This window comes from Cryptomeria japonica, chromosome 11 (assembly GCF_030272615.1).
Source record: "Cryptomeria japonica chromosome 11, Sugi_1.0, whole genome shotgun sequence".
Classification (NCBI taxonomy): Eukaryota; Viridiplantae; Streptophyta; class Pinopsida; order Cupressales; family Cupressaceae; genus Cryptomeria; species Cryptomeria japonica.
Window position 1 is genome coordinate 247,646,010 of NC_081415.1, and position 26,179 is coordinate 247,672,188.

Sequence of the window (26,179 nt, forward strand, 5' to 3'; positions counted from 1 at the left end):
ATTTTGTAGAAGACTTCGTGCTATGGACTTTGAGCTTTATATGTTCCCATATCCTTAACCTTCTCTACCTACACCTATTCCTAAGAATGATTTTTACCTTTCCCAATAGAACCAAAACCTCAAGTTGTTAATTCTATGGGATTCCTCTATTTTTTCTTCTACTCGTTGATAATGCTCCTAATGATTCCAATGACACTATTACTCTATCTTGTGTGATAAACTTAGATGATGATTTAGATTACATGGTTGAAACCTACCAGAATTATTTTCAATTAATCTTAATATTTTCTAAAACATTGACTCTAGTTCCTAGTGAGATGCATGGTGATCCTCCCTTAGGGAATTATCCATGTTTGAAAATAGATATATCTCCTTGTACAATACTATTTTTATCTCATTTATCATATTTCTTGTCATCTCTTTAAAATGAGAGAGATTGTGAGGTGGAATATTTCGTATTGATTATCTCATAACTGCAATACCCTTTCTCCTTGAGAGTTTGTTAGAATGTAATGTGATTCCCCATGATGTGCTTTTTGTTGCATATTTAGTTTGTTAATCTCTCCTTGGATGACCCATGAGATTCCTTTGGCTCAAGGATACAAAGGGATTTATCATGTTGTGATATTATTTTATTTGTATATTCCCTGTTCTCTTTTTTGTAAAAAATTTTTTGTTGTAAATGTGTTTTTCTTATAAATATGCTCTTGTATTATGTTTTAAGGATGATAAAAAGAATTAATTCATTTTGGTCTCTTCCATTTTGAACCAAAGGTGATTTATTCCTTCTTATGTGCCCTTTATGTGTTTTTTACATGACACCTAGTAAGTTGATGAGGATCTCACTATTGCTACAAGTCATTCTTTGTGTGCTTATGACATGACACCTAGTGAATTTTGAGGATCTTACTATTTCTAGAGGTCATTATTTGTGCTCACTTATATGGCTCCCAACAAGAGTATATAGATCTTGTTAGTCCTATATTTGATTTTGTGTTTTATGTATGATCCATGTATATTTTGAATATTTTGATTAATTTAAAGTCAGTTAGGCCCGTACCGTTACATATCTACATAAAAGCTCCACCTAGGGTGTATGGGAGATGCACACCTAGGTAAAGACAAAACAAATAAAATAAGAAAGGAACCACCTAGTATAGACTACAAACAGAATCATACCCAGCAAACAAAAACCATTAAAAACTAGCAAACTACCAAGTAACCACCATCTATGCTTCAAATGTTGATCATATCTTTTATTACATATTTTTTACACTACATCTGGAACCATTTTGGCAGATGTTCTCAATTTATGTGTGATTGTTTCTAATTTAAAGATTATTTCCTTAAAACAATTATATTCTCCTATTTATGACCATTCTCATGGCTCATTTTTAAAAGAATAGGGAATCCAATCTTCTCATCTAGGTAGAATAAGCTCAACTTTTCAATTGTTAAAATTAGCTTTGGGAATAGTATAAATTTATCTCACTTTGTTAGCCTTCCCTAAACTTTTATATTGAAAGGGTGCAATACGCATATAAGTAAAACCCACTTTCTCATTTCAAACTATGATTATTTTCAAGAATACACTCTAAAACTCTACCTATCAATTCAAGGAGAGATTTGCATTAAAAAATATATTATTCAAGCATTAAAAGTCCAATACAAGAATCATTATCTATTATATTGTGTTTCTTCATGCTGGAATTATGAACTAACATGTTGTATGGCTTGACTTAATTACATCAGACGTTGTGTGGTATTCCATAAAATGGTTTCATACTGAGATAATATCTTTCCAATTTTGCATTTCATTACTAGTTTATACTCTATCCTTGTGAGGGCATGCACTTAGATCTCATCATTAGCCATTGTGGACATGGAAATAGTAATAACGGGTTTCAATTAGGTAAGCTCCTATCTGGTGCAATGATTTTCCCTATTTTTTGTATGTCTAGGTGTAGATCTAAAACTGAGAAAGTTATATAAACAGAGAACAAATAGCGACAAATTATAATAGAATTCAAAAAGACAAAATTTCTCAAAATAATTTTCCTAGCTCCGCTATCATATTGTTTATAGATTGATTTTAAGGAAAAAATGGTCATAACCTCTTAACTATATTTCTAATCATCGTGTCGATGTATTGGTTCAAACTAGGACACCTAGAACCCTTGTGAGACATAGTATATTTCAAATTTCAATTATACGTTCCCTTTTGTAACTCTCTTCCCAATCTACATTACAGTCATAGTTTTACATCATATATTCAATGTTTACTATCTAATAAGTTGAATTTAACTGACACATAATATCTCTATAAGAACTTTAACTAAATAATACAAAATGACTTATTTAAATGACTCAACTCAATACTAATCGACTTAATTACGAAATAAAGTTGACTCTAAGCCTAATTCATAAATCCTTAACATTTAGAACCCGATGAAGTATTTCTAGAATCATTTAAAATTCGAACACTTTGTTCGTCCAAACTGCATAGTACTGACTCCTGTGATATATTGAAGTCAATAGTCATAATGCGCGTCTGGAAAACGATTCGACTTTGTCAACTCAAACAAGGTCCAAAATTTCTACACCATTTACAGCGATGACTTTGTTACTTTCTGTGGACCAAAACACTCACCATTGACGATCATATTGTCTGAACTCATTTAAATAGAATAGACCATGTTTGAGCTAAAAGTTAATGCGGCTATGTTGTTGCCACTAGTGGTACGTTACCTCCATTATCTTGAGTGCATAAAACTAATGTCTTGCAGTGATTAAAATGCCATGAAATATTTATCGTAAAAACCCTGTACTTCAATGTTGAGAGCATTAAAAGAGCATCATTCCAGATTTTTCTTAAAATCATCTCGATTGTTTACAAAAAGCTCAATGGCGTCAGATTCATGAGTCTCTGATATAGGCTCCACTACACATTCCATAAAATCACACTGCTATTTGTCTATACTACACTACATTTATATGATCAAGCATTCCTATGGCTAGGAAGCTACGAGGAAGCTATATAGGTAATTTTGACATAACTGGGTGGGACGAAAATCTCACCAGCCCATCTTTCCGACCAGCTCTGGTATCAGATTAGAAATATGGGATCATTATAGAAGCCACGTTTAATAGACTTTAGTACCTTATATTATAGGCCATTTTTTGGACGCGGTTAATCTGGTTTTAGAATGGCTCATTAATCTTTCTGTTATGCACTTTTCCGAAAAGTAAAAGACACAGTTAATTCTACCAAGCATGACCAAGATCTATATTTTTTAACTAACCTTTGTGTTATGCAGAAATTATGAGTTTTTGAAACCAATTTAACCGCAACCTCTACCATGACTCCCTAATTTATAAAGTTGTTTCAACAACGTACACAAAAAACTAAACTATTAATTATTATATCAACTAACACAATGGTGGAATATTCTTAAAAAGTCCTCTCCAAAAAGATATATCTATTTGGAAAGGTAAGTTTCCTTCCCTAAAAGTCTTCGTATTAGTTCATTGACCATTTGTGAGCAGGGTGATGAGTTTGAGGGCTTGTAATATTTTTGGATACTATCCATGTATAGAATACTCCAAGTACTATTGTCCATTCTGGGTTGCCGGGATGTGCTTCTACTTTTATGTTAAACCACTCATTAAATCTTTTTACTTGGACAAACTGAAATACATAGATATTAGAACAAGCTGGTGGCCCAGATACCACCTCAAGAATTATAATGCACTACACAATACAAAAAAAAAAGATGAAGTTGGTGGTCCAACTACCACCTGCAGAGTTACAATGCACTCGACAATAAGAAACTTTACAACAACACTTTTAATTTGTTGGAAACTAGCAACATCAATTTAAACCTTACTAACAATGTGGTAAACACAAATGAAACACAACAAGCTGAGATGGATTATTTCATGAGGCGAGAAAAGCAATAAGAGCAGTTGGTAATTAGCATGTAGCGGTGCAATATCCAATTCCGCTGCCACAGTCACCGATGTTGCAGCATTTAGGGCTGTACAACCTCCATCGCCCTGCTCATTAAATAGCACATTGATATGATTAAATAGCACATTGATATGATTGTCCTGCTCATTCTTATCGTCTTTGTTTTCATTGCCAACTCCGCTAGCAACTGGCAATGTAACCTTTTTCTTATATTTTTACATCTGTTCATAACATAGAACTTTTAGATAGTCATAACTATCAAAAAGATAAAAGAAAGAAAAATTTAAAACAGTCTCACAAAATGACATCAACTCCATAAAATGAAACATTTCATGATAAAAAATTCTGATAAAACAACCACATAAATAGTTTGAATTCATCCAATATTAAGGAGACTTAGTCTATATGGCATTTTACTCATCAACATTTCCAGAAGCACTTTAACTAGATAGTTAGTCACAATATATCTAGCAATTCGAAACTTAAAAACTAGCATGCCTCTAAAATTGAATCAAACCCCATATTGTACTATATTACAAGTAAATGCTTAGAATTTGATATCCACCATTTTAAGAAAATGTAAATTACCATTGAAGAAAACTAAGGATGGGTCAAACTAATTCAATCGAAAATATTTCTCACCATTGCCAACAACAGTATTAAAATACCTAGCTAAAATCCAATAAATAGAAATAAAAAAAGAATGAGAAAAATTAATATGAGACTACAACATAGGATAACCTTGAAAATCTTTGGGAGCATAAATATTTCTAATAAGTAAAATACCACTAGGCTTAAAACAAAAATCCACCATTAATAAAGAGTATATATTCATTGTTCAATAAGGAGTAAGCATGCAAAGAACCCATAAGAAAGCCAATCCCTTAGCTAAACCAAAAACACACCAAAACATTGACCACTCTTCCAAATATTTGAGGAAAGAGAGACCACATCATCTATATAAATTATGATTTCTTGATAGAAAATAATGTCACGCCTATGATTCCAAATAATAGCTTATAAGAAACTTTAGACATATCCTCAAAATCATTATTAGAACTAGGAAACAAGTCTAAACCCAACTTAGTACAAACCAAAAATAGAATACTAATTAGCTTACAATCGTGCATATTAAACCTCTAAATAATAGTATCAACATACTTACTCTATCTTAATGAAATAATTTTGTGAACCCAATTCCAAGTGATCTCTAATTCAAAAATATATTTTTAAGCTCGAAAGTCCTTTATATCAAAAGTGAAAATAAGCTAAGCCTTGAGCTCTCTAATCATCACCTTTTCGTTTCTAATAAATAACATGTCATCAACATACAAGACAATAGCTAGTATGTGATAATCAATGATGTGAATATAAACACAATGATTATCCTCACTCGTCATATGACCCAACTTCAATACAAAAGTATCAAATTTATGGTAGCACATCCATGGTGATTGTTTCAAACCATATGAAGGAATCTTTAAACTAAAAGCCAATTGTTCTTCCTCTTTCAAATCAAAACCACCAAGTTATCACATATAAATATTCCCATGTAAGAAAGAAGTTTTTACATCCATTTGATTTGTCTCAAAATCATAAGTAGTAGAAATAAATAATAGGAATTTAATAAAAGTAATTATTTCAATAGGAGAGTAAAAAAATTACCAAATCAACTTCCTCTCTCGAATTAGTCCTTGGCAACCTATGTATCCTCATACCACCCAAGCCAGTTATCCACTCCAAACTTCTTTCTAAATACCCACTTGCATCTATTTGGCTTTTTTCCTTTAAAAAAATAACAACATCCTAGGTGTCACAACTATCTAAGACCATCATTTCCTCCTATATAGCCTAGATTCAAGATTCACTTTCCTCAAAAGAGAGAGCCTCCCTATAGGATCTAGGTTCATCAAAAGTACTCAACAAAGAAATTATACAATAAAAATTGGGTTGGCTATACTTGCCAATTTGATTCCATTGTTTTGTGGACCTCCTCAAGGAAGGAGTAATAGGATCTACCTATTCATCTTCCTCTATGTGCTCATTTTACACATCATCTAAACTTTTTGAACCATCTTCTTCTTCTCCATCCTTAGATCCTTTATAAGTAGTCTTATGCTGAACAATACCGACACGCTTATAGAAATCATCCACATCTCTAAAATAATTTTCACCCCCACTATGAATCCTCTATACTTATATCTTATAATCTATTTAATTTTCCACTAAAGCCTTAAATTCATTAAAATTAGTGAAAAATTCATACCTAGAATACATAAAATAAATCCAAGTGTATCTTGAGAAAAATAATAATGAAAGAAACATAATACCAAGATTTACTCAAAGAATCAATATCAATTGGACCACAAACATCTTGGACAATAGCTTCCAATGGTTTCTTTTCATTATAAAATCATTTAGGAACTGATGATCTATTCCATTTACAAAACACACAATGCTTATAGTAATTATTTTTACCAATAGAATAATAAAAAAGACTATCAACCAAGCTTTTAATCAAAATGATGGTCCTAATCCCTTTTTCGCCAATGTGATCCAATGTTTGTTGCCACATTATACATGCATTTTATAGTGTTATTTATGTTGTTAGGGTTATGAAAAGTGCAGGAATTAAGCCTAAATGCAGTCCCTATCCAAGATATTTTAACTATAGCAAAATTCCCTCTTACCAACCTACACCTGAATTCATTAAAAGTGACATGGATTATATAATCATTCAAATTAGATATAGAAAGAATATTTATTGCAATTTATAGAGTATGAAAAATTTATAAATTATTTTTACCTTTCCATCACTAAAACGAATGTTTTCCTTTCCTTTACTACAAATCTTTTGTTTTACTACTAACACCAAGGAAAACATTTCCCCCATCATATAATTTGTAGGATGAAAACCACTTCATGTGATATGAGGGAGTTGAATTGATAAGCCAAGAATCATCACTAATAGTGCTAGAAAAAAATAAACAAAGCATAAAATTCGTATTGGTTTGAATCTGCATTCTTTTTCTTAACTATATTGTCCTATGTCTAATGTCCTTTTTTTTCAATAATTCCAACTCTTTATCTACTCCTTCTAGGGTCTTTGAACATCGTAATAAGAGGATTAGGGTTTAATCCTAAGTCAAAGACACTTGTTGCTTGGTCTTTGGCCCCTTCCACTCAAAACCCCCACCTTCTAAATATCCAAGTAGAAAAGAAAGCTAAAAGAATGATCTAGAACTTGCAGAACACAACTGACACAAAGATTGCCTCATTTTTTACTCAAGTTTCTTTCATGAATTTATCAAAAACAGAGGATTTGTCAAGAAGATACACATAAACATATACCCAATTGATTGCATTGTCTAAAAAATATGAAGAGACATTGATGAAGAAGGGTGCTCTAGGGGAAGAGTTAGTGGAGTTGAAAGAAAAAATTGCGAATGAGGACCCTCCAATATAGATTACATAACAAGTACAAGAAATACCAGCTAATGTGATAGCAAAAATGGAGGAATATATAGGGAAAATTGAAAATCTTGAAAAGGAACAAAATGTCAAGGCTATCTCTATTGTGTCAGGAATTCTGAAACACAAGATTAATGTATTGAAAGGAAAATTGATGGTAGTGCATGATTTGCACATTTCTTTGAAAGAGGCAAGTAAAACATCCTATGAGGCTGTTGCTTTTCTTGGACCTTTGTTCAATGTTTGGTCAGGAAGAAGCAGATTAATGGATAAGCTAGAGACTGCAATGATATATAGTGATGAGTTCCCTCCCAAGATCAGTGACACTAAAGACATGGTGGAGGTAATGAATGCAACTTATGCATTTTTCACAGGGAAGGATGTGCTTATAAAAGAAATATTGCAGACATTTGGGGAAGGTTATAGTAAATTGGTGCCTTCAATTTATGGTAGTAATGGAGATTTGAAATCAGTTTCTGATTGGACTAGCGAATTTGATTTGATACTGGAGCATGAAGAAATAATCGAGCATGTAAATGAACAGGTTGATGTTGATTTCCTTAATGGTATGCTTGATTCATTGTTCAAGGTTGAGGTTGACCATGCAAAGTTTATTGTTGAGTCCAGGGTAGTTACAAATGCTAGATGGACAGATTCAGTTGCAAAGTTGGAAGAGGTAAAGGCATTCAGTTGGCCAACAGACAAAGAGGTGGATAGGTGGCAAGCCATGCTAAAGCCAAAGAAGAAATATCAAGTTGAGGTTGCTACCCAAGATTCCTCATAATAATCCTAAGCTTGTTGAATCCTCATCTTATAAAAGGATTCCAAGATTAATTTGAGAGGGATGGCCACTTTTTCTTTTGATCGATAGAGAGGGATGGCTAGCTGGCCACTTTTATTGATGTTGAACTTGAAAACTCTTATATAGTTATAATAGCTCATTTGTTCAAGAATTTGATAAGTGCGTAGTTGAATCGCATTGTGAATTTACTTTCTGATATCATTATGAATATAATATCAATATCATTTGCAGTTTGAGATCTTCACATAATTGTCTTTGTGTTGAATTTATGTTTTCACTATGAATTGAATGGTCAAGGGTTTTCTCAGTGTACATATGAATCTGGGTTGTGTATGTAATGGCATTATTCATAATTTCATTCCTATTTATCTGCAAATGAATCTTATTGAAGTTTATTATCAGGTTGTCTTTGAATTGTAAGTAACTCTATGCCCTAGGATAAGGCACTGGTCTGTTGTCTTGATGTTGACTTGGTGAAGTGACCTTCCAATTATACTAGTTGATTCATTGTGGGTGAATATGTTTTCTTGTTTGCCTTTAATTATGAAATTGTGATTTTTCTATAACATCTATCATAGAATTGGATCCTCAAAAGATATTCCCTTTAATTGAGTTGCATGTTTTACTAATTATGTTGTATTCCTATCTATTGTGGTGTTTGATTCTTTCACTCTTAATACTCTTATGATTTTATATGCTATGGATGTTTATGTAATATATATGGAGGTGTTATATGACTATAATCCGCCCACCAATTACAATGAGGTGAATCCTCAATATGATTCTAGACTAACAGTAACAGAAATTTTGCATTCCTAGGCATAATAATTAATAGGAAGCATTGAATGAAAAATTACATACACCATAACAATGCAACAAATGAAAAAAGTTAAAACTAATGATTTTGATCATTTGAAAGAGATAGAATTATACACAAAATAAATTTGTATATAACTCCTTCAAGAACCTGCACAAAGCTTGATGCTAAATGCTTTTCATTTCCTCTGTAAATAACTTTACAATATACAACTTGTTCCCTTCACCTACAGTCTAGAATCACTACTGGAACCCGAAAAGGAACCCCAATGACTATACAACTTGCAAAACTGCTTAAGCCATGCCATTATCACCTTGATGCCTTCGGATGGAATGTGAGATGTTACGTTCTATCTAGCAGATCATTTCCAAATAGAGGAGGAAGCCTTCATGCCCAAGAATAGAGAAAATGGTTTAATGGAAAGAGAAGCTCGAGCATTCATGCCCATGATCAGGGAAAGTGGAAACCGGAGCTTTAGGGTAAATGTAATATGTTAGGGAGGAGTCGTAGCTTCCATGTCATCACAAAGATGACTGGCTGCCACTCCCCACCCAAACAAATCGTTCTTTCATTCCTCTACGGGCTCCTTCTTCAAACCCCTTGCCATCCTATGGTAGAGTAGAAGTAGAGGATGTGCCATGCTTGGACTTTCTTGACAAGAAAAGGCTTTCACACCCCCTCTAGCAATCCTTCTCATTTTCACAACCCCTCTGATAATAAACAAACTCACACAGAAGAAAACAAAAAACACCCATCTGGTATCACAGAGAACACAACAACTCCATGCATGATCCTGCTCAAACATCATCTTCCTTTCTGAGGAAAAAAGCACTCTCAGAAAATGAAAAAGGTTTCTTTTCTCTTCTACCAATTAAGTCACCACTCCATTGTATTTATAACATTTTCAATTTTTCACACTTCATTTGGTGATGCTAATTCACGTGAAAAATCATCATTTTGGTGTTTTTCAACATGACTGTAGACTCTAGAAGTCATGTCATGCCTATCAAATCCACTGCATCATGCTAAGGCTCATCTATTGTGAACGATTTTGTTATGATTTTATTCCTCCTTGATTGGACAAATTCTACTTCAGAAATTAGAATCCCTGACAACAAGCAACTTGAGCTCTTCTTTCTCAAAGAAATACGTGATCTCCCATCACTAACTTAAAAGCTATCCAATCCTTTTATGCCTCTGAAATCATCATCCTTGCTTGTCTAATCAACCTCGACTCAGGATAAACCTTCCAACTAGTCCCTCAGGAATGAGTCAGCATCCAAGCCTTAAAAATTTTAGGTTGCGAGCTAGCGACTAGATAGTTTGTGGTTAAGTTTTATGGTTATCGCGAGCTCGCGAGGTAAAATGTCTAAAGACGTGATCAAGCCGCGAGCTGGCGACAAGTTGGTTTGGGTTTACATAGTGAGGTCTCTAGGTTTTTGGGTGCTAGCATTTTATGTTACTGAGCTAGAGATTGTTAGTGAAATTGCTTTGTTCGCGAGGTCTCGAGTTGGTTTGATGTCATACATTATAGCCGTGAGAGTTAGCGAGTAACTCATTTCATACAATTGTCACTAGCTCTCATATTTGTTTAATGTTAGCATTTTTAGGTCGCGAGCTAGTGACTAGACAGTTTGTGGTTAGGTTTAATGGTGTTCACCAGCTTGCAAAGTTAAATGTCTGAAGACCTAATCAAGCCGTGAGCTTGCGAGTGAAGTGCTAGCAGTTAAGAGATAAATAGTTTTATGTTCGTGAGTACGTGACAAGGGTTAAAGTTACCACTATCTCGAAGTCATTGCGGTGACGAGGACTTAACATTTTGTGGTCGAGAATTGGTGAGTGGCAGTTCAGTTTCCCTCAGTTGCTAGATCTCAAGGTTACAAAGGCTTAGCATTTTCAGCTTGCGAGTTGGAGATAGAGAGAGTCGTAAGGGCTTGTCGCTAGGTCGCAATATGCCCTAATGGGTAGTCTTCTAGGGAGAGAGTTGACGACTGTGTGCCATGTATTTTAATGACTTAAAGTTAATATCTTCAAATCGCCAAATTTTTTTTTTATGGTTTGAAAAGAGCTTGAAATCGCCAATATTTTATTTTTGTGGTTTGAAAATAGGTTGAAATTGCCAATATATTTTTTTTAATGGTTTGAAAAAAGGTTGAAATCGCCAATGCAAATATTTTTTTGGTTTTAAAAACATTACAATTCGCCCATGCAAATATTTTTTGGGTTTTAAAAATATTACAATTCACCAGAATTTTTCACAAACTTTGAGTGATCATGGCTAATTCGCCAATGAAGATTATTATTTTTCTTCATAAGCCACAAAAATTCGCCAGTAAAATTAAAATTTTCTTGAGAATTATACAACTTTAGCCAAGTTTTTACACCTTGTCCAAGGGGGGGGTTTCTTGAATCTAACACTTACATTAACTCATGCTAAATAATCTAATTAAGTTGATAATCTTAATGACATGATTATATTAAAACAATGGATAGATTCGTTTGGTAAGTTAAAATTATAGATAACATGAGAAGTTCATCCATTACAATTTAACCATACATTTCATTCAAACTTACAATAAAACATATGTCATGCATCTAATTTCCATACATACTTTAATTGGATTAAAAACTAATGAATGCTTTCCATTATGCTAATCTACATGCTTCATGATCCAAATAACTGCATTTAATAAGATAACTACATACATGCATTTAAGATTAGCATCACCTAATCCACATTATACATTTTAACCATAATGCCATCCATAAATGCAAAAAAAAAAGGAACCAAATGAACACAAACACCACATATCACCAAATTGATATCAGAGTTCACCTCTAAAGGGCTACATCTCCAAGTCTGCTCAACTACAAGACTAGGTCTTCACAACCCATCAAATTAACCCATGATCTAACATGAATATCAGGTTCTCACGGGCATAAACAACCAGACATGACTCCAGAATAATGATCCTAGCAAAGACAACACAACTGCACACTAGTGAACATAAGGGACTTGATTGTCATCACATAACTTGGTATGGTTACCCTAGCAAGCCTCCATAGGTCTTGACCCCATCTACTAGGTTACCCTGGCAACCTTTCCCAAACCTCTGGTCCATTCATGTCTCATGTGGACCCAACACATCCTTTCGTGAACACAAGGTTGTTGGTTTGCCATTTCAAGCTTTCTCACTGCATGTCGAGTTTGTACTAGCCCTCAACCAATGCGTGAGGCACAATTATCTTACTTAGTGTTTTCATTAAGGAAACTCGCTAATAGGCTATTAGGTTATCACTTATTTAGACACACTTTGTATGGGTTACCCTACAACCACTTTGGGTGTGGGCCCCACTCGAAAGCCACTCTCCCATATGATACTAGTTCATAATCAAATGAAACTCCAAAAACCAAGGTATAGATGAGGACAAGCATATAGAGTTCAATATGGTAGGAATACCCACTTGGTCAAACAAGTCCTCATACAAGGTGCACTGACTATCGGTTCTCCAACTAGGGACATGACTAGCTTTAGTCAACCACATAACAACAACTGACAATTGCAATCAAAGACATGACCAGACACAAAATCGTCACATGAAAACAGTCAATAGTTGAGTTCAGGGACATAAGTAGATATCAAAATAACCATATGACAATATCCAATAATCAAATCAAGGACTTGCCATTTCATAATCAAATGCGAATAAAGAAAACTAAACATGCATTGACATAAATCTGAAAAGACAATCTTTTTCCATATCATTTTAAGATACAAACGATCAAATTTTCTAATTAATCTAAATTTCCAATTACAATAATTGGCAAGGACACCATTACATAATAAATTCAATAGTAATATTGCAATCATATGATTGTGCCTATAATCCAATTCATAAATACAAAACATTAACAATTGTATTTTCTCATCTAATGTCCATATTTCGTTAAGAGAAAATATCATCAATTCTCTAACTCTAACTATCTATCTTCGAATTTTCCCCAATTAACATACTATTTAATATCAGAAATTTTCAACTCATTCATTGTTTTAATTTCCAAGGATTAACAAATAGTCTAATATTTCTTTATCCAATTTTCAAAAACTATATTATTTCTTATCTTAAAATTTCCCAAATAATATAAATATATCGTTTCACTTCTCTGAAATTTACTAAATAACATAAGTTATATCACTTTCCAATGTTTACCACAAACATATGTTATTTATTTTTAATGAGATATATATAAAAATATACAAATTTAATATGAATTAAAATAAATTTTAAATTAACATTAATATATATATATATATATATATATATATATATATATATATATATATATATATATATATATATATATATATATATATATATATATATATATATATATATATGCATATCTTTTACATCGCAAGGAAAAGGGATAGCGAGGGCAGCTACTTGTCAGTAGTTTTGCTTCCAACCGATAGCAATCACTACCGTCGGTAGTGTTGCTGCCTAACGGTAGTAGTAGCTACTAGCCCACATGGTGGGTATTCCTTGCCATGTTGGTTAACATAAATATATATATATATATATATATATTTAAAATTTTCTTTTTAAAAGAAAACACCTCCCAAAGGCATATGCAGTCTCAGACCAAGACAAAACAAATAAATAAGTTAATTCCAAAATAATAAAGATTTTCAATATCATTATAATTTGGAATAACTAGTCCCAGAAAGTTAAAACTAGGAAGAACTCTCGAACAAAGTTTCATATTTGGGAAAATGGAATCAATTTACACACTATCTTCCAACTAATTTGCGAAACGCAAACTAATTTTACAACTCATGAACCAAAATAAGAGATTCAACGGGAAATTTCCTAATCAAAACCTGCTCACCCATTTCCAGTATAGCAATCAATTTGAGCAAACAAGAATTTATCTGGACGTTGAAGGTGGAAGCAAGGAGGTTTCAAATACAAGATTTAACTACAACTCTTCCTTAATCCACAAAACTGAAATATTTTTCAACACACACACTCATATTTCTTCCAAATCAAAACGATCTCTTCTAGCAAAAACCAAGAAGATAAGAAAGATTCCAACCTCTATCAACAATCCTGGAGAATGATTTGATGAAGAGCCCAACCTGCAAGTTCAAGAAATTCCTTCTTCCCCAAATGCCCAAAATTTTCATTCCAAAAATAACTCTCCAAAAATATTTTTAAAAGCTAGGTTAAAAGGGAAGTTTTTGACCAAAAGTCCATTTTTTAGGTTTAAAATATTTTCCTCCAAAAAAATAAAATGATAATCATTTTCCGAGCAAATTTAATATGCACAAATTGTTTTTCTTACAAAATAGATTTTCTCTATTTAATTAAAAACTAACATTTGTATTTCAAAATGCCAAAGAGGGTAAATATTAATTTTCCAATTTCTAATTAACTTTTTTTTCAAAATACATACAAATGAATTAATTCACATTTACAAATAACTATTTAATCAAACTTGCTACAAACACGAATTTAGCAATCTGGTTATTGATTAACCACACAAAGGGTCCTATTTAATTTAGTCCCTTAATTTACTAATGCATAAAAACATATTCAATCTACTTAAATTCTTAGTATTAAATAATCAATTTTACCACTCGTACAACACGCAACCCAAGAACGCAAAACAAACACGACCTGCACTCCCAACCAAAGGGGAAACTGATGCATGACTGATGATACCCACTTGAGCATGACTAGGGTAAAATGTAGGGTCTTATGACTACCTAATCCAATTCCTTTGGACCGATAAGCTACACTCAAACCTACTAATCCAGGTGGAGACAAACCTCGTACCTATGTTGTATTGTACCTGCAATCCCCTACAACAATGAACCACACATGCATACATATATATTGAATGAAAGTGTTAGCCTGAGATTAATAACATGAATCGGAGGAACAACTAATCTTACATAATAATCGATGTGAAATCAACATTTACAAGTACACTCATTAAGCATAATACCTGAATTTAACATTACAACCTAGTAAATCAACCATTCAAGAATGCCACTTAAAAAGTCAACCAAGTTTAAACCAAATTTTAAAATCTGATTAATGTAGGGGTACTACATTTAAGACTTCATCCATACAGTAATAAATGAAGTCATTTTTGACAAGCCCAACATAGTCAAAAGATAGACTCAATCCTTCAAAGATTAATGGATCGGTAGAGATCAGTATTGATACCCTACAGATGCACCAAGAAGAGCTTCAAGATTCTAAAGATAGTAGAACTCATGAAACACAAATAGTGAGTAAGAATGCAGTACATTCTAAAGATGCACAAGAATAATAAGAGCAACCCTATCCCAAACCCAAGGGCAGTATAATAGGAGGATTTTTTGGTATGATGGTTATATACAAATTCATGGAGACACAAAAATTCCATGAATCAATGAATCAAATTAATCTTGAAGAGAAACACCGTTAGTATTGACATGGCCTAGAAATGAGCAACTGAAGATAGAGATTGAGGAAGGAATACCTAATGGCAACAAAGTAGAGCATAGTCCTTAACGAGTTGAAAGAATGAAAAGCTAAAGAAAACAACACTTGAGGTAATTCTCTAGTCTTTTTATTTAATTTATAGCTATTACCCATTTAATAAATTCATAGAAACACAAACTGGAACTTGTAAGAGTTCCCCAAATTTTGTACTAATATGTATTTAGCTGTATAAGAATGTGTATATTGTTGTTACATGAAATTTTATTTAGTCATATTCTTGTCTGGCCGAGATATATCCATTGCTCATATTTCATTCATTAATATTTTCTCTAAAATTAATTTCTTATACTTTTCAGAGATATTATCCTTAAGCCTTTACATTGTACAAGTTACCAAACATACTAGGAAGATTATTTAATCTTATATAATCTTCCACGTTCAAGTGTTGCAGCTATGATAGATTGCCAATAGTATCAAGGATAATATTTAAGTTGTCACACCATTCTGATTCCAAGTGCCACAACTATGATAGATTGCCAATGGTATCAAGGAGGTTATTTAAGTTGTCACATCATTCTAACTCCAACCTCCATAGTTGTGAAAAGTTGCTAATGGCATCAAGCGAAGTATTTAAGGCATCAAGCCCTTCCAAGTCCAAGTGTTGTAGTTGTGACAGGTTGGCAATGGTGTGAGTGAGATTATTTAAGCTATCATGTACCTAAAAATCTAAGTGTTGCGATTATGATAGTTAAGACATATATATGTGCATGTTTGTATGAACATCATATGTATACATATGTGTATCTATAGATATGTATGTCTAGATACTCACATATCATACAATATGTATACATATACATACATTTAATATGCATATGCATTTTTATATGCATGCATGACTTAAACAACCCTCTCAGTACCATTGGCAATCTTTCACAACTATAGCACTTGAATATGAAAGTATCTAAAATCATAAATAAACAAAATGGTACCATTGGCCTATACTTGGGCCAAATCCTATACATATGGATACAACACCACACCACTTGGTGTCGTAACTGGTTTAAGGTTTGTGTGCATATGTGTGTGTGTGTGTGACTGAGGGAGATTATATGTATACATATGTATATGCATATATGAATGCAGATACTCACATTTCATACACATATGTATACATGTACATCTAAAAATATACATGGGTGAACTCACAAAGCTGGTTCCCACTTTTTGGTACATCCTGATTTTTGCTGAAATCATACATTTTTTGGAAAATATAATTATTTAAGCTTTAAGAGGTCCCATTTGAAGTAATTAATTGAAGAGAGTTAGATCAAAGGCTCTTAGATCAAAATTTCTTGGATAGAACCTCTCTACTTCTAAATCATACTTGCAATGGAGTCTCCTTTGCATCTATCAAATGCTGATAAAAAACCAATTTTACATTAGATTTTGAGGGGTCAAACGAATTCATTTAGAAGTTTTATTTTTTTGAGGATTTAGTCCTTATTATAAGCTTTCCAAATAGTATAATTTTTAATATATTTAAGTTTATTAGTATATTTTTATTTTATTTTTTATGAATGTAGGTTTTTCACCGAACATGAACTTCTTTGTTCAATGCATTGGGAAAAATAGCAAACTAATTCAAAAAAATTCTGAAAAATATCTATGCCCTAGGTATTGATGTCTTCTTTCTAACAAAAAAAATAAAACTTAATTTTGATATATATAGAGCAAGTTATGTGTTCAAACGTACACCTATATCTAAATTATAATTAGTCGGACTTCAAAACTTAATAAAATAAAAAATATTCAACATATCACTATCAAACCAACTGCATGCCCTAGGTATTGATGTTACAAACCAAAATTTAAAAGAGATAAGTTTTTATCATTTATAGAAAAAAATTTATATGTTTTGGGATCCACATCACTCTTAAAAAATGTTGTTTCCTGTAAAAAACTACTTTTGAGGGAGATGGAAAAATCAATAAAATTTTATTCAAAAAAATTTGAAAAAAATATATTTAGAATCTACAAAAAGGATGTTACAAATCACTAGTTTACATCATCTTCAAATTCTTAATGATTTAAAAGTTATAGGTGTTGGAAAGTGAAGGTTTTTTGCAAAATGTTCATTTAAGTGTCAAAGTTGGTCAAAAAGTGGGAACCAGTATTGTGAGTTCACCCACATGCATTATTTTATATGTATGCATGGCTTAAACAACCTTCCTAGTAGCATTGGAAATCTATCACAGTTGTAGCACTTGAATATGAAACAATTTCCTTCCTATTGCATTCTTCTTATTTATTAGAGATGCTATTTAATATTTTGAGCACTCATATTCAAGTACTATAGTGTTAATATTTTCAACATTGTTGGTAGACTGCTTCTTTCTTTCTTGTTTACGGTGCTTATATCTATTGGTTTCTTATGATGATGCATTAAACAATTGACACAAAATCAAGAATCTAAATTACAAGGGAAAATGGAAGGCTCCTTTGATTGAAAATCCTGGTAAGCATTTCTTTATAAATGACATATCATTGGGGTTTCAAATCTTAAAAAGCTTATGGTCTCGAATACTCTAATATCTGGCACTATATTGTAACCTTATTGTGAGTAGAATTCAAGGATGATCTCGAGCTCTACATATACCCTAATTTAAAATATATTGGAATTGAGATATGCTAGGTGCGTATATGTATTTATTCTTTAAAGTTGTCAACTCAACCTACTTGTAGTGTCTTGGTTGACTTTGAGTAATTGATTCCATTTGACAATCTGTGTTCTCCTATTTTCTTGTACAACAGTTCAAATCAAGAACCTTATTTGATAGTATTTTAGTGTCTAATGATCTTGAATATGCAAAGAAGTTAGTAGAGGAGATATGGGGCAAAAAAAACCTATGAGTCAATCTTGTTGTTTTGAAATCCTCTCTCGTAGATACTTTAGCTGATTATAGAGCTGGTCATTGTAGATATTTTAGTTGTGTGTAGAGTTGATCATTAGTCATTGAAATCCTCTCTTGTAGATATTTTAGATAGTGATTTGATGTCATTAAACATAGGCTTTCTGTGAGACCATTACTACTTTGGTGAAGGATATTAATAGTTTGAAAACTGATACATAGGCCATGGCAAGAATTATAGTTGGTGACAAGCCCTTGCCAGAGCATGTTAAAGAGTTAGTGGTCGTTCTGCATAATGCGCAAGCTATTGAATGTATGGTTGGAAAAATCTTAGCCATAGAGAAAAAGGTCAATGAGATGGGAGATAGAATGGAAATGGACAACAAACTAAAATATTTTGGCAGCAGAATTGACAAGCTGGAGCACAATGTCAAGCAGCTTGCTGATCAAAATTTCCAAATCCTTAAATCTTCGGTGGACAACATGAACATCTTTATCAATAGGTTTGAGAATAATGTAGAGAAGGATGGTGATAAAGAGCAGGTGAACAAGAAGGGTCATGAAAGGAGGACCAGAGCCAACACAAAGAATAAGGTCGACATCGATGGTCGTGAGCTAGAGGATATGAAGACCTCAGCGAACAACATGATACAAATGGTTGTTCACACTGAGGAGATTCTGAATAGCATTTAGTTCCAGTTGTTGTCCTTGGTTTTGTCTCTTTGTTGTCTTTTGCTTTCCTTTTGCTGTCTGTTCTGAGTTTTATGTAATGATGTATTAAGTTGTGCCCTTTCGGTGGGTTCATTTTGACTTTTTGAAGTGATCAGGCACTTTTTTTAGCATTTATGTTTTCCTGGCTTGTAAAAGGTTCGGGTACATTTCAAATACCTATTTTTATTTAATCAAAACATAGATTTTCTGTCATCAAATACTTGATTTTGTATTTTGTAGAAATGTAAGTTTATAGGATAACATAGGATACATGGTATAATTATTCTTTAAAAGGTGCTAGCTCAAATGGAAGAGAACCTTCTTTACAAGCAATAAAATGGTGGTTCGATTCCATCATGCCCTAATATGACTGAATATATGACCAGTGATGGTAAAATAATGACTAAATATACTACCAATTAACAACAATTAATGACTAAATAAATGACCAATTAAGAACAATCAATGACTAAATAAATGACCAAATCAATGACCAAATCAATCACTAAATAAATGTCTAGTCAACAATAATAAATGACTAAATTAACGACAAAATCAATTACTAAATAAATGACTAAATCAATGACCAAATTAATGACTAAATCAATGACCAAATTTATCAATCAAAATAACTAATAAATGACTAAAATAGTTTAGTCATAAATTTGGTAATGTGATTAATGATTGGCAATAAACTACTAATGGTCACATGATCAAATTTATTAATTTATATGCAATTTTTGGTAGTTTTTTAGTCACATATTGCTCTTTCTATACTAGTGTGTGGAGATCACACCAAATCTTGAAGCTATTCCCACTATCAATTGAATGTAGAGTCCATGTTATTTATATCACAAAGGTGACCCAAGGGTTCAACACAATCTTCCACATATGCATCCCTATAAGCATAAATGTTTGTATCCACCAAGCCAACAACCAACTCTATACCAAGCCCCACCTACTTCTTCACCAAGGCTTAGCCATATTTCTACTAGTTCACCTAAACTTGAAGACAAAACCCTCCCCATAGATAGATATTCCACTATCTTGAAATATGTAGCAATACAAACCCACTTCCTACCCAAAAAAATTCAAATTTGAATTCAGATTCGCCCATCTCAGCTGCAAAATAACTAGACCAATAAAGGTGGCACACAACCAAGACCACCAACAAAAATTCATTAAATATGATGGATGAGCCTACTCTCCTCAAGTAGGAGTCTTTGAATATTATCTAGCAAGAAGATCCCCTTAGCATCTAAGATGATCCAACAAGAGACTCAGAGCCTCCATAACATCAACAACTTTATTTCCTTCTTTGAATGTGTGTTTTAAAACATGTATCAAGAACTAACAATATTTTTTAAATACATCATATTATTATTTTAATAGAATAACCAAGCATATTACAACCAATGGTTGTATCAGTAATGATTTTGGAGTCACCTTCAATTTCCATGTTGTGAATGGCAATAGATAGGGAAATCTTCAACCACCAAAGTAAATCCATAGCCTTAGCCTAATAGCTAGTACCCACCATAATACTCCTAAGAGGACACCAAGGTTCTTGTATCTAATCTTATGACTCCAACAACAACCAACCCCTATCTAAAAGATCCACCAAAGTTGAGCTTGTGCCTCCCCCTTATGGGGGAAGCCCACTTAGTATTCGGCTTCTTCAATCTCTTAGAATTATCAAATCTAGCATACAAAGGGGGAAGATTTAAATTCTTGCCCATTTTGGCATCAAAAGCTGATGGAGAAGAAGAGGGACAAACCCAATTACTAAACTGAAATATTATCATGGAGATGCATGGAAAAAATTTAATACACCTCAACAGATCTTTCTTCACCCCTAATTTTCTATCTTTCCTCTCCTTCCAGATACCCAATGAGAGGTTATGAGTTATTTGTCTTCCGAACTCCTCAATGAGGGGGTGAAAGGAAGGGCTTATCTAATCAAGGACCATTGCTTGGGGACCATAATTCATGACCCAAGCCAACTTCAATTTTTTAAGAACTTTACCCCACAAGTTAAAGAAAAATTGACAATGAAAGAGAATATGGTGAATGGATTCATTTTAAAGCTTAAATAAAACACATTTATTTGGGAATTGAAAACCCCTTTTGATAAGGTTATCTTTTGTGACGATATTATTATGCATCACCGCTCACTAGAAAAAGTTGACTTTTGGAATAAGATGGGGTATCCAGACTTTCCTCTAAAGATCCCTGATAGTACCTTCTTTCAATAGAAAATAGTAGACCGATTTGATGGAGAAATTGCCTTTAGGATTTTTGGACAAGACAAACTTATCTTTCTCATTGAAGATTGGGATTTTGACTTGCTACAATAGTTGCCATAACTAGGCAACCAAATGGAGAAGGTGAGGTTAGGTTTGACAACATTGTGTTATGTCTAACCAAGACCTGTCTAGTGAAATTTAGTCCAACACATAGGTACCAAAGAAGGCCAAATCAGTTTCTTTAATAACCTTGAAATTAGGGTGAGATGACAAAGGTTCAATCTCCAACAAATTATCTTTCCAAAACCTATTATTTCAACCATTTTCAATTTCCCACCTTAGTCAATTAGAGACTAGCCCTTTTGATGTTGTAAGTAAAATATACATGTAGCAAACAATTTTTTATATCACCTCTACAAATTCTAAATCTTGAAATTGTTCAATTTATTTTTCTTATAATTATAATTTTGGAGTTGAAAATGCATTATAAATTCTATACATAATTTTAGTTGTATTTGCATGTTTTTTTATTATAATTTTTAATTTATAAGAATAAATATTGATTAGAGAATCATTTCAAACATAAATGCTTATATTGTGTATTGAAAGACATGACATAGGAATCTTAAGAAGGTTTGTACCTTGGAGAGGTACTCGCTTAAAATATTCTATAGAGATAAAACATACCCTAACTAGGCAACCCTTGACACTATAGAATAGATTATGGATCTCTAAGTTATTTTGTTTCCTTTTCCTCATGTAGCAAGGTCATTGTATCAATACAAATGTAATAAAGATGTGTGTATATTGTTACTCTATAGTGTATCGTATGATAAAGTTTAGTAAAAGTGGTTTTAAATAAATAAATAAATTTTTGTTGTTTCAAATTTTCATTTTCATTTGCAAATGTGAGCATGACATTAATTTCTTTCAAGAAACTTATACTTTTGTAGATGATATCACCTCTCTTTCCTCAAATGTTTGGAAGAGGGGTTAACTGCAATGTATTGGTGTGTCCCGTTTACCTAGAGGATTGGCTTGTGTTAAGTGCTATTTTGAGGCTTACATTTTATTGAATAGTGATTATATATTATTTATTAATGGTGGATTTTTTCTTTTTGTTTGGGAATCTTTTTGTCTTCACAAATATTTATGCTCCCAAATATTTTCAAGTTAAGGCTATAATCTAGTCTCATATTAAATTTTCTCATTCTTTTGTTTTTTCTCTTTGTTGGAGATGTGAATGCTACTCTTGGGCATAATGAGAATCATTGTAGATTGAATTAAGATTTTTTCAATGATAATTTATCTTTTCTTAGATCAGTGGATATAGAATCCAAGGTCTTTACTTGTACTAATACAAGATGTGGGACTGATTCAGTTTTAGATGCTTGGTAGATTTTTAGTTTAGATTTCTAGATATATTCTTTTTTTTTAATTAGATTAGTAAGGAGATGGACCTGACCGAAAAGAGAGATATAGAGTTACAACATAAACCAAACACCAACTATGAAACAACTAGCAGAAAGAAACCAATACTAATAAAAAATGATCAAAATTTTTCTTGCCCCTGAAACTATTTCTACGGATGCTAGTATCATAGATATATTCTAGTTGAATATCTAGCTAAATGGACTTTTGAGAATGTTGATAAGTATATTGTCATGGACTAAATGTCCTTAATCTTGACTCAATTCAAACTATATCTTGGATTGCTTTATCATGATCAAGCTTAATTTCTTAATTTTAACTCTTGTTGGGAGTTTATCACATGTTTAATCATAGAAAGTTTTGTTTTATTAAATTGGTAATACTTTATAAGACCATTTTAATTTTTTCTTCTTTTAACTTTGCTCATGGCTATATCTCAAAATCTCCATGCGGGAAAGAGATTAACATTTCAATAAAAATAAACGATATTTCTTGACTGTCTAAAATAAATCATGTATAAAGACGTTGGCCTTTGATTAGACAGAATATATATAGGAAATGCATTTTTCCGTCTTTTAATCTCGTGAGCAATTATAGAGACGACGGTTAAAAACGAAAGAAAAGCTAAACGAGTATAAAAATATAATTGATTGAAAGGGTGACGATACTATCGATACAAAAACTTGTGGCTTTTTGCGGATTTGTACGTCCTTCAATCTCGTAAAACTGGAGAGATTTTATTTCATGACATATGCGCAGGCCTGTTAGCAGGCGACAGTAATGCTGTTCTCGGTTTTATAGGAGAGATTTTTATTTCCTTCCTATATGATGAGAATTTTATGTGTTTCTTCCGTGTCAACAACTGCTTTGCCATTGAACATTTCATTGTCTCCGTATATTCCTCTCGTTTTCAGGTAGAAAGAAAAAGGTTAAATTGCCAGTTGCCAGCGGAGTTGGCAATGAAAACATAGACGATGAGAATGAGCAGGCTGCAGGACAATCATATCAATGTGCTATTTAATGACGTTGCATTAAACAAGCATGTCAAACTCAACTAAGCCATCTTTTATCATTCGTTTTGGACAAAAGCAAGGCAAGAAGGAAAAATGGCACTGAAAATGGGTAGCGCCAAATTGGTGGTGATAGTGTTAATGGCAGTAATAATAATGGTGAGTATTAGCGTGGCTTCAGCACAAGGAGGACCATGCTTTAAATACCTGTGCACAAACGATGGGGGTTGTACAGGATACGCAGGCAGCCCTAAGTGCTGCAACATCGGTGACTGTGGCAGCGGAATTGGATTTTGCGACGCTTCATGCTAATTTACCAACTGCTCTTACTGCTTTTCTCGTCTCATGAAATAATCCAGCTTAGTTTGCTGTGTGTCGTTTGTGTTTTCGTGTTTGAGCAGGATGCTGACAATCCTCTCCCCTTAGTTTACCCCATTGTTATTAAGGTTTAGTTTGATGTTTCTACTTTTCAACAAGTTAAAATTGATCTTGTAAAGTGTCTTATTGTGGAGTGCTTTGTAGCTGTTGTCGCTGTAGCTGCTCCACCAACATGATATATTATCCATGTAATGTAAAGTGCATTGTAACTCATGAGGTGGTAGCTGGGCTATCAATTTGAATAAATAATTTATTCAGTGTGTGATTTATTCAGTTAAAGATGTGATGTTCTTATAAGTTTTACACATTCGAATATTTACATATAAAAGTGAATACCTAGATTCCATATGGATTAAGCTTTGATGATGATGGTGACTTATACCAGACAGGCATACATTGTAATTAAATAATTCAAATATGTTAATTCTTATCTCCTTTGAATCATTTAAAAAAATTATTCGAAAGAATAATTTGGCTTAGGCAAGACAAGGGTATTGGTTATAGATTTCTTGATTTTCTTCAAAGTTTTCTTTAGATTCTAGCATTCATTTAGTTTTGACATCTTTCTTCATGTCATCCAAAAGAATGTAAAAAAATCTGTAAATCTATTCATAAATGTATTTGATAAGATTAAATTTTTTAATGAATGATTTGAGCTATTCTTTTGTTGTTTCATAAAGACTGCTTCAAAATAGCCTCTATTTTGTTATGTTGATTGAAATACCCTCTCTTGAATTATTTGCCTAAAATATTTCTTTCAATTATTTCAAAAATGTACTTCTGCTTGAAATAAATGCATGGTTCCTTAAGTCTTAGGAGGATTTTGTTTAGGATTTCCAACATAAAAAAGCCTATACTTGGAAAAACACAATGATGTTATCCACTTAGATGATGATGTATTTTTTGATTGATACATTGAAAGTAATACCATGGGTCTTTGGAAAGTTGCACCTACATTGATTAGGACAAAAGACTTTCTCCTATATGCAAATGTTAAACAATGACATCACACTGGAATCCTTGATGGAAGGTGTCGTTCATTTTTATACCCTAAAAAACTATCTTTGAAATTACAATGACAATCTTTCCTGATTAATATATGAACACTTTTCTACAAGGTGTTAGAAACTAACGATGTTACATACCTACTTTTGATTGGAAAGTAATTATGGGAGCTCATGAAAGAGGAAATGTGAATATAATGATCCCTCAACTCAGGGTGTAAGAAATGCCTATTTATCACTCATAAGTTTTACTATTATCTTTGAATTATTTACTCATTTAATTTTACGCTAATTTATAGATGGTTTCTATTATGAGATAATTTATTTGTTCATTTCTCATTTTATAAATATGATTGTCCTTACAATCCCATTCGACCCAAATAATTAGAGTCATGATTAAATTCAGCATTGAAAAAATTCTTTATTATTAATTCTTTTTGCATGCAACATATTTATGATTGTCAAATCTCTAGGAAATTTTGTTTCCCACATCTAATACCCAAATCTTAGCTACAAATATGGTGTCTATTTTAATCAGGTTTATTTAATAGTTTTTGGTTAGCTTAAAGGGTCATGGAATTATTTTTCTAGTCTCTTATTTTCATAAAACATATTTGACTTAGAATAACAACACAAATTATGGTTCCTAAAGTTTAATTACTCTAGTCCATATAAGAATACCCCCTTGATTCCATTCCTACACCCCAAATAATTATGGTAATTACTATTTCTTCTTTGCACTTTCCGAAATATTCTTTCTCATGTTTTCAAACCATCTTAGCCATAGAGTTTCACTTAATAATTGAATTGATCTTAGGGAAATAAGAACCCTAATTATCTTTGAAGCACTAATTTACTATTAACTTTATTTTCTATTTATCTTCACTTATATAGGAAGGGAAAATGGAGTTGGTCACTTGTAGAGAAAA